Source organism: Protopterus annectens, chromosome 4.part1 (assembly GCF_019279795.1).
Source record: "Protopterus annectens isolate FY-2018-M chromosome 4.part1, PAN1.0, whole genome shotgun sequence".
NCBI lineage: Eukaryota > Metazoa > Chordata > Ceratodontiformes > Protopteridae > Protopterus > Protopterus annectens.
The window spans coordinates 1,010,260,592-1,010,278,091 of record NC_056734.1 but is presented as its reverse complement, the minus strand read 5'-3'; the positions used below and the strand labels follow the sequence as shown (position 1 = coordinate 1,010,278,091).

General features: G+C 47.0%; 1 protein-coding gene across 1 annotated transcript in view; it reads left to right on the top strand.

The window, feature by feature from the left end:
• The window catches only part of LOC122801160 (heterogeneous nuclear ribonucleoprotein U-like protein 1), a gene marked incomplete in the record, with an annotated part of 399,977 nt that overhangs the window by 180,289 nt on the left and 202,188 nt on the right, over positions 1 to 17,500 (top strand).

Below are 17,500 nucleotides of genomic sequence, written 5' to 3'. Positions count from 1 at the left end.
AGCAGGTTGTTGAAGTCGCAGGCACTGGCCAAAATGTTGTCCAACCCGCAACAGGTGTCTGCTCAGTCTTTTTCTATCGATATTCCTCCTCTTGACTCCATTGAGCTCGGAGCCAGGGTTTGTTGGGGTTCGAGTCGTGGAACCGTCTGCTCCAATCCCCTCGATGGTGCCTTCCGTCGAGGGATTTGGGCGCCGAGACTCCCTCGTCTGCTCCGAGGGCATGAGTGGCTTCGGACCCTTGAACGACCCCGTTCTCCCTCTGAGTCTGCGCAGGTCAGCTCTGCTCCTACATCGGCCTCTGAGTAGTCTCCCTCATTGCGGAAGAGGATTCCAGTTTTCTCTGAGCCGGAGCCTTCTCTGCATCGTGGCAGGGACACCTTCCATGTTATGAGGAGTGTGCTGGCCTCTCAGCCAGCTCCACCTTCGGCCCCACTGGCTCCGTCCCCTGTAGTGCCTGTTCCAACCTCTGTCCCTCCTCCAAACTCCAAGCGTGGGGAACCGGCGCTCCAGGGCACCCCATTGGGTGTTTCATCTTCTGAGGCCTCCCCTGATCATTCAGAGGAGCCCCCTCGGAAGAAGTGCAAGAGGAAGCACTTTGACTCCCCCGAATCTGTCACTTCGGATACGGATTTGGATGAGTTGGAAGGGTCCCAGAGATCCCCCTCTGAAGAAGTTTCCTTTTCTGACATCCTAGAAATACTTAAGCAGAGGGGGAATTGGAATACCCTAGCCCCTTCCGAGGACGAATCTGTATTCCTGGATGCGTTCGGTTACAGACTTTCCACCTCCTGGGTTTCTCTGCTTTTCGATCCACTAATGTCAGTAGTGGCTTGAAAGGCTTGGTCAGCCCCGGATACAGTGGAACCAACCCAGAGGAGACCAGGCAAGTATTATTACTGACCCCCCCCCCCCCGACAAGCCAAGTAGTCCCTTACTAAGGGTGTTCCCGTGGATGGCATGGTGGTAGCAGCAGCCACTAAAAAGGAGTTGGCGTAAACTTCTTCCTCTGCCCATCCTCCTAACAAGGAGTCCAGGACTATGGACAGATACGGGAACCGTTTGCTTCAGCGACCCTTTTCTGAGAGGTCACTGAATTATTTATTCTATTTCACTAGGCTTCAGAGGGATCTCCTGAAAGAACTCTGAGAATACCCTTCAGGATCCATCAGCTGAAGGGGCTCAGGCTAAAGTGGCTTCTCAGTTGGCTATCCTTAACTCGTTAGTTAACTCCTCCATGAGGCTCATTTCCTATGCAGCCGATGGTGCGAGTAGAGCCACAGGCACAGGCGTGGCCCTTGAGACGTGCATGGAGGTGGCTGTGTAATTTTGCAGAACCCTGTAGGGCGTCATTCACCAACACTCCCTTTGACTGTTCCTTTCTCTTTGGACCACAGGCGAAAGACACTCACTAGGTGTGAGCAGGAAGGCAGGACTCTCTCTCTCTGCCGTGGGAGTCCATTTTTCCACTCCTTCTAGACCATACCCCAAGGGTCAGAACAGTGGGAAAATGTGCTTTCGGAAATCTCGGGGAGCTTCGCCTGACAAACTTAGTGATTTTTTTCCTCCAGGGGCAGAGAAGGAAATAACAGACGCCGCCCTCGTGGCAAAGGGGGTCTGCAGGACCAGCGCAGCAGAGAATCTTTCTATGACAAGCCCTTCCAACATCCCTGAAGGGTTGCCCGACTGTCCGTCTCCAGAGGCAGTCGGGGGAGACTTTCCTTGTACCCACAAGCCTGGCTAAACCTTAAGACAAATGGGTACATTCAGTCATATCCGGAGGTTACAGAATCCTATTCTCTCAACCCCCATTTACCGTCACGCAAGTCCCTCCCAGATGTTCCACCCAATCTGAGGGACCAAGCAGTTATAGAAGTTTCAAAACTGTTAGAAAAAAGTCATCCAGGAAGTCCCGGCAGACCAATATGGATCCGTAACTTACTCAAGGTTCTTTTTGGTACCAAAAAAGACTGGGGACTGGAGACCTATTTTGGAACTCAGACTGAACAAGTCTGTTCAAAGAACAAAGTTTTGGATTTTCACGCTGCAGTCCATTCTACCCTTTCTGGGTCAGGACAGTTGTATGTGCTCTATAGATCTCCAACTATCTATAGTTATACAATACTATCACATCAAAATGGGCAGACGCTCCAGGAGGTTCCTTCGCTTCCGGCTGGGAGCCAGTCATCATCAGTTCAGAGCTCTGCCCTTTGGTCTCACCACACGTATGGCAGTGGTCACGGCTCACCTGAGAGTCTGATTCCAGGCTTTTCCATATCTGGACGACTGGCTCCTTACTGCTACTACCAGGCATCAACTCCTTCAAGCCAGGGACTATACAATTTCAATTTGCTCCCAGTTAGGCATTACCATATATTTCAAAAAATCTGCCTTGTTGTCTTGTCAATCTGTTACTTGTATAGGAGCAGACTTGGATACAAGGAGCATGCCCGCAATGCTACCTTCGGACAGGACTTCCACAATTCGCCAGCAAGTTCATATCCTCATGCAGTGCAAAAGGTTACAAGTCGGGTATGTCCTTCAAACTCTAGGTTCTATGGCAGCGGCAATTCTTCTGATACTCCTGGCCCGCTTTCACATGAGAATCCTTCAGTGGCTTCTATTCACACAGTGGTCCTTCCAGCAGCTCCCCATGTCTCACATGATCTTGATTACTGATTACAGAAGCATGCAAAAGGCACCTTTCCTGGTGGATGGTCTCCCCACTAGTGACTCAGGGCAGACCCTTCATTCAGCCCCCTCTGGTTGCTACAGTGACCACAGACGCCTCCGTGATAGGTGGGAGGAGCATTATCAGGTAAGGACAGTCCAAGGCACTTGGCAGACTCACGAGTACCATCTGCATATAAACGTCCTAGAAATGAGAGCCGTGCTCCTAGCATTGCAAGCTCTTCAGGACTCTCTCCCTTCTGGGACCATTGCGGTTCAAACTGACAACATGTCAGTGGAGTGGTACATCAACAAGCAAGGTGGAAGCAGGTCCTACCCCCTGTGACGAAGTGCTCAGACTCTGGCAGTGGGCAATTTTTTTCCTCCCAGTGATTTCTGATTGCGACGCACATCCTTGGGACGTCCAACGTCATAGCAGACAGGCTCAGCAGAGCTATTCTCATGCCTCACGAATGGTCTCTGAATCAGGTGGTTGCAGATTCAATCTTCAGCAAATGGGGACAGCCTTGCTGCGACCTTTTTGCCACCTCCTTCAACAGCAAATGCAGCAACTACTACTCCCTTCTGCTTCCTGGTCACTCTCCCAGAGACGCTCAAGTCCACAATTGGCCTCAGGGACTTTATGCCTTCCCTCTGTTTCCTCTGATACCGAAACTTGTACAGAAAGCTATGTCGTTGGGTTGCAGAATGATCCTCATTGCACCCTACTGGCCTCGACAGATATGGTTCCCATTCCTGCACCATTACCTTCTCGAGCAGCCTTGGACTCTGCATCTGATTCCAGACCTGCTGATTCATCAGTCAAGGCGGGCTGCATCAATCCCTGCAAACACTCCAGCTCACAGCTTGGTTGCTCCACTTCCAGCCTTAGCCAGGCTTCCCAGCATTTCCCCAGCCATACGCGACATTGTCTCCTCCCATAGGTCTACCACTAGGACTTGTGCTAGCAAATGGAAACATTTTTCTTGTTGGGCAGAGGCTAGGAACATAGATTCCTTCACAGCCCCTATACATGAGATTTCTGAGTTCCTATCTGAACTCTTTCATTCGGGGTCCGCTTCTGCTGCAATCAGGGTTCAATTAGCGGCCATTTTAAATTTTTGTGTTGGGTTGTCTAATGCAAGCATGGTCTCGTAAGCTATGGTAAAGCCTTTCTAAGAGGGGTTACCCTTAGACCCCCAGTGAGAGATCCCCCTCCTCCTTGGGAATCATAATTTGGTGTTTACCTCCTTGATTATGCCTCCTTTTGAACCGGCAGCATCCTGCTCCATTAAGTTTCTATCTTGGAAAACTCTCTGGTAGCTATTACTTCAGCCAGACGTGTCTCTGAACTTCAGGCACTATGCGTTTGTCCTCCGTACTTAATATTTCATAAGGACAGGGTTGCTCTGAGGACTAATCCCCCTTTCCTTCCGAATGTCTGCTCAGAAAATAATTTGAATCCATCTATAGACCTACCTGTGTCTTTTCCTAACCATACCAACAAAGCAGAATACCAGTTGCATCTATTGGATGTTCATAGACAATTGCGTTTCTACCTGCATAGGACTAAGGATGTAAGGAAGTCAGACCAACTATTCCTTTTCTATGCTCTGGAAACTGGGAGACCCTGTTTGCCCCAAGTGACCTCATCCAGGTGGTTGTCTCGCATCATTACCTTTGTCTATCAAACCGCAGGGTCATTCTACTAGGGCCTTGGCCACCTCTGTAGCCTTCCAGACTAGGTTGCCCATGGACTCTTATCTGTGCCACAGCTACTTGGGCAAATCCTCATACCTTTATTTCTCATTACAAGTTGGATTTGGTCTCCAGGAGTAGAGCTAGCTTTGGTTCCACAGTTCTGAAGAGTCTGTTCCAATGAGCCACCCAGGTTTGTAGGTGCTAGGGATGCTGTCCCAACCAGCAAGACCGAAGGAGAGATTGACAACTTAACATAAAGAAGTTATGTACCTACCATAACGTTCCATGTTAGTTGTCTTTATCTCGCCTTCTTTCTGGAGTCTCCCCCTCCATCCCCCTGTGCTATTGGACCGAGAGGAGTTGAGGTTTTGCTGGCTGAGTGTTTTCTGGTTTGTTTCCTGTACTGACTTAGAGAGTAGGACAGGCATGCTTAACCTTTTGTTTGGAGGAGTTCATTCAATAGTCATGTCTGGTATTAGCTATTTCAAATGAGATCTGGGTAGCTAGCGCTAGGCATAATGGGATAAGGGGTAACCTCGAGCCAGTAAACTGCTTTCGAGCTATAGAAGATGGTGGAGTCCGAGCCGAGGATCGGCTCCAATCCCAACCAGCAAGAAAGAAGGTGAGATGAAAACTAACATGGAACGTTATGGTAGGTACATAACTTTTTTCTAACCCTGCCCCTGCTTGTGAATAACTTTTGGCCACAGCAGGTGTGAAGTAACAGTGAAGAGCTCTAGGTTCCTTGTGTTCCCCAAAATGATGCAGGGTCAGAGGTATTCTAAAAGTCTCATGAAATTTCAGGCCCAGCATCTTGTGCAGTCAAGAAGCAGTCTAGGGTAGAAAGAGTGAAGAAGCTTGCCAAATCGTACTACTTTTTTAATATGTCTGTATTTGTGAATACCCTGGGAAAATTATTATCTTGGGGAAAGATTGCTTTTAGAGCGTAGTCCCTCAAGAGTTTGGAGGAGAAATAGTAATTGAACACACAATTCCGCAAACCAAAGAAGTAAATACGAATGAATAAATTGAAAAACTGCACCAGACTACTTTTATTGCGCGCTTTCGTCTCCTGAATGGAGACTTCAGAATAGTCACCCCCCCAACAACAACCTTATTTATGTACGCATACACCCATATAATTATTCAGCTAACTAACTAATGAAGTCTTAAGAGGATCCTCACTCAAACATATCAAAAGTCATAACATTTACTGTGACATATTGCACCCTTTTTTAAGGCTTCATTAATTGAATATTTATATGGGTGTATGTGTATAAAAGGTTGTTGAGGGATGACTTTATTCTGAAGAAGTCTCCATTGAGACGAAAGCGCTGAAAGTACAGTCTGGTGCAGGAGAAATGGTAAATTGTATCTACTGCTTTCCTTGTGTTCATGGAGAAAACTGATTCCCCGCTGAGATTTTGCCTTTGTCTGGGTCTGGAGCACGACATGCTTAGTTGCTCACCAAGTCCCTCTCAGTATCTCACAAAAGTGCCCTGGAGAACCAGACAACACCCATTCCGTCTCCATTAGCCCTCCCAAGTTGGAGATGGTCTAAGGAGATGAGGTGCTACTTTCAGTCACCTCTGACCCGCCTGTACTGCTGAAGCTTCTGGTGATACCCCTCTGGAAGCACCCATATCTATTGTGGTACTAATGTCCACTGAAGTACTACAGTGTGTCATTTAGGTCCGGACCTCCTAGGTGGGCAGTGATTTCTTATGACCCTCGGTGTGTAAGGAGGTGAGTTTCTTGTATCTTTGTCCATGAGGCAGTCCCAGGGGGGGACTGTCCAGGTTGAAGCTACCTAGGAGCACACCAAGTTCAGGCCAAAGACTTGAGTATCTCGTTGTCTTGCCCCTGGCCACAGCTGCGGCATTCACAGGCCTAGCGATAGGACTGACTTGGGCTTCAAATTCATGAGATCAGACAGTTGGACCCTAATTTCTTTTCTTTTCCTTTTTTAAGGAAAAAAGGGGACCCTTTCTCCACATTTAGTCTTCAGATTCCTGTCAAGATTGAGGACCAGTTGACAGCTGTAGACCAGATGTCTGCAGGGTCATATATCTGAGTCTTGTCTCTTACCACACTATCTTTTGTAGACGCTGCGCCTTCAGTTAAAAACTCAAATGTCCACAGCAAGCTTCAAATAACTACTTTGTATCTGGGAGCCTAAATCTCTCCATTCCTACAATATTTGAAGAGGTTGAATGATGTGATTCAGGACACATCATTACAGCCTGACACTTGGCCCTTTGCCCTTAGGAAATGAGGCCAGTTCTTCAGTCTGCTTGAGTCTCAAGGACCTTTACAGGAGTCCAGTAGCAGATCCTGAGGTGGTGGTCATTGCCAGGTCCACTACGATCAGTTTAGACAAAAGAGGGGTTAAGGAGATTATTCTTTTCAAAATGAGCTGCTGTATGTGTACAGCACCTGTTCCCAGGTTATCAAGCACACAGGTGGCTTTAGTTTGGAAGCATCAAGCATGGCAGCTGCCTTGGAGTCTTATTAGGAGGCATGCCTGGTGAGAAGAGCCTGTATTGGTGTATGTTAAAGCCGAAATCCTGGATTCTGCCTTTCTTCTTTGGTCTTTGAGCCGTGTGTATATTTAAGAAGCTGGGGAAGTTGAAGATATGCCCCTTTCTAGCCTCAGACCAAAACCAAAAGCTAAAAATTAAGAGCAGGTCTAGTGGGTCCTAGCAGGGTACACTTCTTTGCTGCACCCTCCCTTCCCTAGGAAAGCTGGGGCTATGAATGTCCCATTTCTACCACTTTTGTCCTACATAGATCCAGCCTCTGGGCAACTATCATGGTGACCTTTGTAGAGTTCTGATTTCTGGGATCAGAAGGCCTACCTTCCACAGTCCTGTTTCTGACCTAATATTGAAGAAAATCTGTCTGGTAGGGAATTCCTTGGAGTCCTGGTTTGTGGTTTCATGCATCCTATGGATACCCTTAGCCAGGCTCTGTGTATGACGGAGAGAGACCGTGGTATATGGTGTCAGCTTGTGTTTTTTTTTTTATTTGCTGTAACTGTGTAAATGACCTGGCACATGACCCCGGGCACAGTGAGAGGGTTAAATTTAAACCAAGAGCTATATCCATACTGGAATAGCTGTTTGGTGATCTGTAATGATGTAGATGACCCCTCAAAAAAGTCACACACCTGTGACAGTGATTGCTGCTTCCACTGCCTGTTTTTGGTGTCTTGGCTTAAAGTAATAAAATTTTTGGTTGGCCAAGACCAGCAGTGGATTGGAAGAGCTGTGTTTGTCTTGAATGTCTACATGCTGAACATTTATGGAGGTTTTCAGACAGCTTTATTTTTATTTACTTAGTGTTTGGTAACTGGGTGGGTGGAGTGATTATGAATATTTAGTGATCATGAATATTTTCGGACAAAGGAACGAACAGTAATCTTTGAAAATAACAAGGTTTATTTTTTTTACCTTGCATCTTGAGGGTTTGTTCCATTATTCCACAGTGCAGGTCCTACTCTGCAGAAGTTTTCACCCAGTAGCATAAAAGGAGATAAGGGAGATTTGTCATGAGAGCTGTGTAAGGGCAGTGTCATTGAATGACCTTGTAAAACAGGGATATTAACCCTTTAGAGTTTTGATGCATGCTGAGTAGATTGCTGTACTAGTAACAGGGAGTCAGTTTAACCCCTGCAGTGGTAGGTGTGGAAGTCCTGCAAGCTGGGCTGGTCTGCAGATATTTACTGTGGACATTTGGTATCGTACGCAGAGTGAAGACTAAAAGGAGAGCTGTATTCCAGTTTAGTTGGTGTATTTTTTGGCCAAGGCACCTGTAGCTCTGTAGGGTGGGGAGCTGAGCAAGAACTTGGTGTTGGTAGTGTAGCTGAGACTGTGATAAATGATGAGGCCCAAGTAAACCAAGGGGATATTAATAATGGTGATAACTGATAAATGGAGAGATTTGTGATGAGACTAACTCGACATGGGTTTTATTGTGGTTAATCAAAAGTTTGTTCAATGTCCAGAGGCAGGGATGGGGGAAAAACACTGAAGCAGATTTGCAGGGCACTGTTGGCTTGCAGGAGGTTGTCTGCATATAAACTGATTAAATTTGGCAGGTTATGTCTGGTAAGTTCCTGATGAAAAATAGCAAGTATGTCAAGACCCTTCCTTTTTAAGGAACTCCTTATTAATTTTCTGTGCCATGGTTGGAAAGCGGGATGTTTTTCATGTTGCAGTCATTACATTTGGGTTATCTGCCTGCAGGTAGCCCTCAGTCGGCCTGAATACCAGAGACTTTTTTTTAGTATTTCTGTGTCAGATGCTGTCACTCCAGGACTGATGTCAGGTAGTCAGGGGTATAAAAACAGGCAGCCGATGCCATTACATCAGTCGTTCTTGCTGAGGAGCCTGAAGCAGTTCGCAAGTGCCGGTCGGCCGCTACCTGAATTTTTGTTTACAAATTTGAGTAATCCTCAAGTCTTCTAAAGTAGTACCCTATTGGGGGTCCTCTTTTCTTCCTCTAACAGATATCCAAAAAAGTTGACAATTGTCTTATTTATTTTATTTATCATTTGTTGACCGGAAATGTCCAACTAGGTTCCACAGAGCCTGTTTTCAGTGGAGGCCCGGGGAGAAATGCTCCAGATGCATGTCTTTGGTCTTGCCTGTGGAAAGCAAATACCACACAGATTTTCATTCTTGCTGTGTCACCTGTTTAGGCCCAGACCACGATGTACCTCGCTGTTTTGTGCCTTGTTCAACACCCAAACCATTAGACGTTGGGCTCTGTCTCTAAATTCTTTTGCTCTCTATCTCTGTATTTCTAAATGGCTTCGGTAAGCCATCCGATTATCCTTACTTTATTGGAATATCAGTAAAGACCGAGACAGACCAGACTGCATAGGTCCAAAGCTGCCAACGACGCTTCCATTAAGCTAGTCGCTGGTTTGCCGGTACTCATTGAGGTGCACCTCAATGGATTTCCAGGCCTCTACAGAGACCCATTCGGAGTGCGGTGTGCCGTGAGACTTCCACTATGGAACCTGTGGATGTCTCTAGCTCGGATGGATCCAGAGCCACTGTGCAGGTACCGGCTTCGGAGGCAGTTCTTTGCTCTATGTTCGACTCAGACTTTATCTAAAACTGAGTTTCTTAGGCCAAGAGTACATGCTATGCCTAGAAAACAGACCTACCAAAGTGCATGCAACCACTCCCATGCCACAACGACAAATGCTTGGAATGGCAGAAGACCTTATTACACTGATTAGGGGAAGACAGCCATTCTCCTAAGAGGAAGGGGCTAATCCCCTGCAGCTTCAACAGAGGAGACAGATTCCTTTGAGATATGTGATTATGAAGACATGCCCTTATCTTATGTGGATTCAGATGCAGATGAATCCCTTCCGTCCGCCTCCCCTCCAGAGGATTTTTCTTATGTTGAAACCTTACATACTTTAAGAGCATTTCCACTGGGAATGAGAAGGCCATCCTCATTTCCACTGGGAATGCCAAGGCCATCCTCGGTCCAGAAAGACACTTGAGAATTCCTAGATTTGCCACAGCACAGGCCTTTAGCAGTACCCCCTGTCATGGAAGTTGATGTTTTTATGGAATTCAGTCTTACTCCTGATACTTTACCTCCTGCTCCTAGAAAACCAGACTGGTACTTCAGTACCTGATGCTCACAAATTTATTTTCAAGAATCCTACTGCTGACCCAGAGATTATTTCCCAGGGGCCTAACGGTATCAAGGCAACTACAGCTAAGAATCCTACTCCTTCGGACAGGGATTCCAGAGCTTTGAACAGTTGGGGTAAGAAGGTATATACCTCTGCAACTCTTGCTATTAGGGCATTGACTTGTCAGTTTCACATGCTGAAGTACCAGCAACATATTATGGAACTAAATAATCTATAAATGTAAAGGTTGACTTTTAATAAAGAATTGCAGGAGCTTATGCACTCTGCAAGCCAAGTCAGCAAGAATAAGTGTGGCTTTGACACCCTAGAAGCATCTTGCCAGGCAGCAGTACTAAGAAGGCATGCTTGGCTCAAGGAGCAGACCTTTCCCAGACCATGTCAAATCTAAGTTACCGGATGCTGCTTTGAACAAGGGCCGTTTGTTTGGCACCAAAGCAGAAGAGGTTCTTAAAAAGAGAAGAAAAAGCCAAGTCTATGCAGACTGTTAAAGAATTCTTACAAGTGCAACCCCCTAGATTCAGTAGGCATTGCCCTTCCAAACACTGGTCCTTTCCAGCCACCTCCAGGTCATTTCAAGCCAGACCCCGGGGAAACTGACCACCCAGGCTACAGTCTCAGGGTATGCAGATATCTAAGCAATGGATTGCCCCCACCCCCAAAGCAGGGAGTGGTAAGCCACCTCTTTACAGAAAAAACTCACAATGCTACTGCACTCCCTATCTCTGCCCAATTGCTTGTACCCCTAGGAGGAAAACTTGCCATTCATGCAAAAAACTGGATATCCATCACACAAGATCAATGGGGCCTCAACATTGTAACCCAGGGGTACAAATTATATTTCCACTCTGCCAGCCCCAAGCGGGTTGGCAGAGGCTCAAAGCTAAGTTCTTTCCCTGCTCTCCATCAGAGCTGTTCAGCCGGTTCCAGTGGAACAAATGGGTCAAGGATTCTATTCCAGACTCTTCCTGGTACGCAGAAAAGAGGGTTCTTGGTGCCCAATCCTGGATCTTTCAATTCAACACTTTCATGGTGGTGCCCAGAATTCACAATGCTTACCCTGCCAATAGCTTCTATCTATGCTAGCCAAGGATGCCTATCTGCACATCTCTGTAGGGGAGTCATGCAGGAATTATCTGAGTTTTAGGGCCGGGTCTATGCATCATCAGTTCTATGCACGTCCCTTTGGCTTAACCACTGCACCCAGGGTAGTCACAAAATGCCTGGTGTTGCTTCCCTATTGTGCAGAAAATAGATTTACAAGAGTTGATGCATTCTGCAAACCAAGTTAACATACTTTGCAGTGTGGGTTTGCTGCCTTAGAAGCGTCTTGCAGGGCTGATGTCACTGGGTCTGTACTGAGAAGGTATGCTTCGCTAAAAACAAGTCTTGCCTGACCATGTTAAAGCAAAATTACTAGATGTTCCATTAAATCAGGAGTGTTTGTTTGGCACAAAAGCAGAAGTTCTTAAAAAGATGGAAGAACAAGCTAAATCTATGCAGTCAAAGATTTCTTGCAGGTGAAGCCACCTAGATTCAGTCATTGGCCTTCAAAAAACTGGTCCTTTACAGTCCTCCTCAGCCCAAGACTGCAGTCTCAGGATATGCAGAGATCTAAACAATGGAGTGTTTCCACCTCAAAACCAGGGAGTGGTAAGCCACACCCTTATGGAAGAAGTTCACAATGGCTTTTCAATTATCCTTCCCAGCCATGCCCAAGTACTTGTGCCCCTAGGAGGAAAACCCGCCCTTCATGCAAAGAAAGGATGTCCATTACTCAGGACCGATGGGTTCTAAACATTTGTATCCCAGGGACACAGATTCTACTTAACACTCACTGCCAACACCAAGCAGGTTGCCAGACCTTCCCCCAAACCAGTGGACGGGCTCAAAAGCAAGTACTTTTCCTTTTCCATATCAGGACTATTCAACCTGTTCCAGTAGAACAAAGGGGACAGGGTTTCTACTATAGACTCTTCCTGGTGCCCAGAAAAGAGCTCTTGGCACCCTATTCTGGATCTATCAATTCTGAACTCCTTTCTGGTTGTCCCAAAATTCAAAATGCTTACACTGCAACAACTTCTTCCTATGCTAGCCCAGGATGCCTGGTTAGTCACCCTAGACTTAAAAGAAGCTTGTCTGCGCATCCCTATAAGGGAGTCATGCAGGAAGTATCTACGTTTCAGGGCCAGATTTATGAATTCAGTTCTCTGCACTTCTCTCTGGCTTATCCACTGCGTCCAGAGTATTCACAAAATGCCTGGCTCTAGCCATTGCATACTGCATACAGAGAAATATCCAAATTTACCCATACTTAGACGACTGCCTGATTCAGGCGGACAGTCAGGAATTGCACCTGCCATGTGAAAAACCTTCTCACTTCCTTGGGGGGTACACCAACGAAAATAAATCAAAACTGGTACCCAGTCAAAAGATTGGATTCCTGGGAGCAAGCTTGGACAGAACATCCCAGATGGCATTCCTCAATTAAGAAAAACAAGTCCGTCTGACAGCCTACTTCAAATAAATGGCCACCAGAACCCAGATATCTGCAAGAAAAATACTGCAGGCCCTAGGGTTTTTGGCCTAGTGTATACTGCTAATTCTGTATGCAAAACTGCATATGAGGAAACTTCAGTGCTACTTAAGTCTTTGGTGCCAACATTCTCAGGACTTGGAGGCAGTCATTCCTGCCATACCCTAAGGACAGAGTTTATTTGGTGGGCAGAAGCATGCAACCACAAGGGACTGCCCCTTACTCCACCCCAAGCCACCTAGACCCTAACCACAGACTCGTCAGACTATGCCTGGGGAGCACACATGGACGGCAAATGCATTCAGGGCCACTGGAGCCCAAGTCATATTCATCTGCACATCAACCAAAAAGAGATGCTAGCTGTGCAGAATGCCCTGACAGCTTTCAGATCCCTACTCCTTCCAGGACTACTTCTAATAACAGACAACACCACAGTTTTGTGTGTTACATCAGCAAGCAGGGGGGAACCCACTCTGCAGATTAGCCATGGCCCTGTGGAACACAGCCTTGGACAGTGCAAGTCCATCTGCAAGCTTAATTCCTGCCAGGCAAACAAAACTCACTGTTAGTCGACTTTAGAAGAAATCTCCTAGACCCACACAAGTGGCAACGAGAGCCCAACACCTTCAACCTTCTGATTCAGAATTCAGAAATGAGGGACCCCTAGGAATCCTCACAGCAGGGCCTGGAAAGTGGATGCCCTATCTTTTCATTGGATAAATCTCTAAGTCTGTCTTTCCCCCTCTGCCCCTTCTCAAGAGTATTACTCAAGATGAGACAGGACAGATAAAGGACAATTCTGATTGCCCCAGACTGGCCACACCAGCACTGGTACCCACTCCTGTACAGCCTGTCACTGGTGCCACCTTGGCACTTACACCAGAGCTCAACCCTGCTCTCTCAGCAGGAGGGACAGATTTTGCATCCATAACTGCAAACCCTAAATCTTGCAGCCTGGCTTATTCCTTGAATTCTTCCCCAGCAACCCTAAGCAGGCAGGTGCTGGACGCCATTCTTGAAGCCAGAAGACCCAGTACAAGAAAATCCTATGCTAATAACTGGAAAAGGTACTGCTCCTGGATTCAGTCTAAAGGAGAGGACACAACTCTGCCCTTCTTGCTTCTAATCCTGGATTACTTGGCAGATGTACTCCATAAAGGCATGTCCTTCTCTATTAAGATCCATGCCTCAGCTATTTTGGCTCATTACAACACTGAGCTTACCTCTCCTCGCACCCTCATATCAAACAGTTTCTGAGAGGGGCAAACAACTTAAGGCCTCCAAGGAGAGCACCTACCCCTGCTTGGACCTTAACTTTGTCCTGGAAAAGCTCACGCTCCTCCCCCCTTTGAACCTGCTGCATCAGCAGAGTTAAAATTCCTCTCTTGGAAAACAGCCTTGCTTCTGGCCATCACTTCACCTAAGATGAATGTCTGAGGTACAAGCACTTTTGGCTGTGGAACCCTTCATCTTGCATGCTGACTGGGTTTCCCTCAGGACTAACCCTTCCTTTATGCCTAAAGTGTCTAGTGTGGCTCTCAACAATCCATCCATTTGCCTACTTTTCTTCCCTAATCCTCAAAATAAAGGGGAGAGCATACTGCACTCCTTGGACGTGCTCAGATCCTTCCTTGATGGGACTAAGCCCATCTGATCAGTTACTATTCAGCTTTGCAACAGGGATAGAGGGCAAGGCCATTTCAAAACAATTTCCAAATGGCTAGCACAGTGCATCCATTTCTGCTACAGGCACCATGGGAAGCCAACCCTCAGGGGATCAGAACACATTCCACTACCATCTACAGCATTTCTCGGGGAAGTCCCTACCAGGGACATCATGGAAGCTGCTACCTGGAGTTCTGTACGCACCTTCACCAAGCATTACCACCTGCCTATCCATTTCTGCTACAGGCACCATGGGAAGCCAACCCTCAAGGGATCAGAACACATTCCACTACCATCTACAGCATTTCTCGGGGAAGTCCCTACCAGGGACATCATGGAAGCTGCTACCTGGAGTTCTGTACGCACCTTCACCAAGCATTACCACCTGCCTATCTTTTCCAAATCCAGGGCAGGTTTTTGCAACAGCAGTCCTGCAAGACATTTTAGCCAGCCCCAACTCTTCTCGACTGCCTCCACCCTTCAGCTTTGGGAATCCACCCAGGTGTGATGACTGCAACAGTAAAACACTAAAAACATAGTACATTTGTGTACACTTGGATGTTCGAGGGTATTCACTGTTGCAGTTCTGGATGTTCTTCGTGTTTCACTGTTGCAGTCATTACATTTGGGGTAATCTGCTGGCAGGTTGCCCTCAGTCAGCCTGAATAAAAGTCTTTGGTCCTGCATCGGTTGCTGTCTCCTCTTCCATGACATCAGGTCGTTAGAGGTGTAAAACATGCAGCCGACGCCATTTTATTCAGTCTTTCTTGCCGTGCGGTGCCCGAAGAAGCAGTTCGCATGTGCCGGTCGGCCAACTCCTGAAATTTTCGTATTCTAGTTTCAGAACCGAAGTCTTCAACTAAAGCCAAGTACCCCCGTTGGGGAAACTTTGTTCCTTAACTGATGTAAAAGTTAATTGCATTACTTGTGGTAAGCAAATACCTCAACTATTTTCATTTGTACTGTATTCCTTGCCTAGGCCATGATCATGACGTGCCTTGCTGTCTAGTTTTGTGCTAGATTTAACCAACACACTAAGCGTATATATATTTTTTTATAAATATTTTGGTTCAGGCACTGGCTTCTGAGGGTGTTTTCAGGCCTCAACAGTTTTGTTTAAACCACCAGCAACAAAAACAAGGTAAAAAAACTCCTATGTCTAAAAAATCGATGCATGAGCCACGTGTTCAGGCCCCTATGCCTAAAAAACAGATGATCAAAAATGGCTGAGGATTTAATTACCTTGATCAGGGGTTTCCAACCCCCGCTATGAGGCCTAGGCAAGGCACTGATTATGAATCTTCAGATCAGGTTTGCATTTCTTTTGATTCCTCTTCTGATCAGGAATTTTCTATTCCACCCTATGAGGATTCTAATGCAGAGGAATCCTTCCCATCTGCATTTCCTCCTGAGGATTACTCTCTTGGAGAGACTTTGCCTACTTTAAGGGAACATTTTCACTGGGAGAGTCGGGACTTCTCTGAATCAAAAGAGGCTTAGGGATGTTATGTGATCCTATCTCGCCTACATTCTGACTGATGGGTTCGGAGCCGATCCCTCGGCTTCACGCTTATGCCAAAGAGCGAAGTCTCTTATTGGCTGAGCTTACTATATCCCAGGATGCACCACTACCAGTCCCCCAGATCTCGTTTGCCGCTAACTAGCGAAGACGTGGTCTCGAGCTGGCTAAGCTAAGTAGTGGGTTTTTTTCACTAACTTTCTGTCAGGAATTTGCTAATTTCCTTATACGGTGGTTGACTGTTGTTCAGTTTGGTTTTGTGTGAACGGCAAGATGTTATGTGATCCTATCTCGCCTACATTCTGACTGATGGGTTCGGAGCCGATCCCTCGGCTCCGACTCGGCACGCTTATGCCAAAGAGCGAAGTCTCTTATTGGCTGAGCTTACTATATCCCAGGATGCACCACTACCAGTCCCCCAGATCTCGTTTGCCGCTAACTAGCGAAGACGTGGTCTCGAGCTGGCTGAGCTAAGTAGTGGGTTTTTTTCACTAGCTTTCTGTCAGGAATTTGCTAATTTCTAAACAAAAAGCTGTTTTAACGGCTACTCTGTTGTTGTGTGTGTGTTTAACAATTTTTCTGTGGAAAATTTGTGTGTGATTGATACTTGTTCTGGTTACAGGCTCCCTCGGTCTATAGGGCCTTCCTACTGGTTAATTTCCTTTTAAAACAACCTTAGGGTTTGTTTATTCTTTGTTCCTTATACGGTGGTTGACTGTTGTTCAGTTTGGTTTTGTGTGAACGGCAAGTTAATCTTGACTCAAAATAAGTTTGTCTGTGAGAAAGTACTTATTTTTTGCTTATAATGTCTCAAGCACCTAGGCCTTCGGGCTTCAAAAAGTGCACTAAATGTAACTTTAAGATGTCTATCACAGATGACCACTCTCTGTGTGTATATTGTTTGGGCGCCAAACATTTGCAGGAGTCCTGCAGCGTGTGTCACGCTTTTTCCTCGAGGGTCCTCCAAGAGAGGAAAAATAAGCTTATATTAAAAGGACTTATAAAACCCTCTTTTGAAGAAGCTTTAGCATCCTCTCCTTCTCCTGCTAAAAAGAAAAGGGCGTCGGCTCCGACCAGTCCGTCGGATCCGACCGCCAAAAGACATAGGCAGGCTTCTCCTTCGGCTCCAAGGACTTCGGAGCCGAAGGCGGAACGGTCTGCCTCGATGCCACCAGTCTCGACTCCTCTGGCTTCGGAGCCGATGGCTGGGGCATCGAGGCGGGTCACCTTCGTCGGCTCCACTGGTCTCGGAGCCGATGAAGGTTGTCCGCTCAGACACTTCCTCCTCGGCGCCCAAGTCCTCCTCTGCACCGACGGAAACTAGTTTAAGTATTCCTTCGGCGCCGATAGTCATCGAGTCGCCTCGGAGCCGGTCCCCTAGCCCCTTGGGGCCGTTGGAGAGGCCATCTCGAACCCGTTCAGTATCCTCTAGGTCATCGAGGATGTCAGATTCGGACATAGACAGGGTGCTCCAAAGACTGTTCCAGTCCCCAGTCTTTCAAAAATTTGTTTCGGCTCCGACCCAGTTGGCTTCGGAGCAGACAGCCCATGTCATTGCCATTCCTCCTCCGACCGCTTGCTCCGTCCGGAGCAGGTGCTGTTGGAGCCGGTGGAGGTCTTAGGGTCGGCTCCGACCCTTGCTCCAACCCGGCCTTGGGTCCGAGTTTGCACACGGACTTCTTGGCTGGACCCGGGGTGAAGTTTGGGACCTATGCTGTCGGTTCGAGCCTCC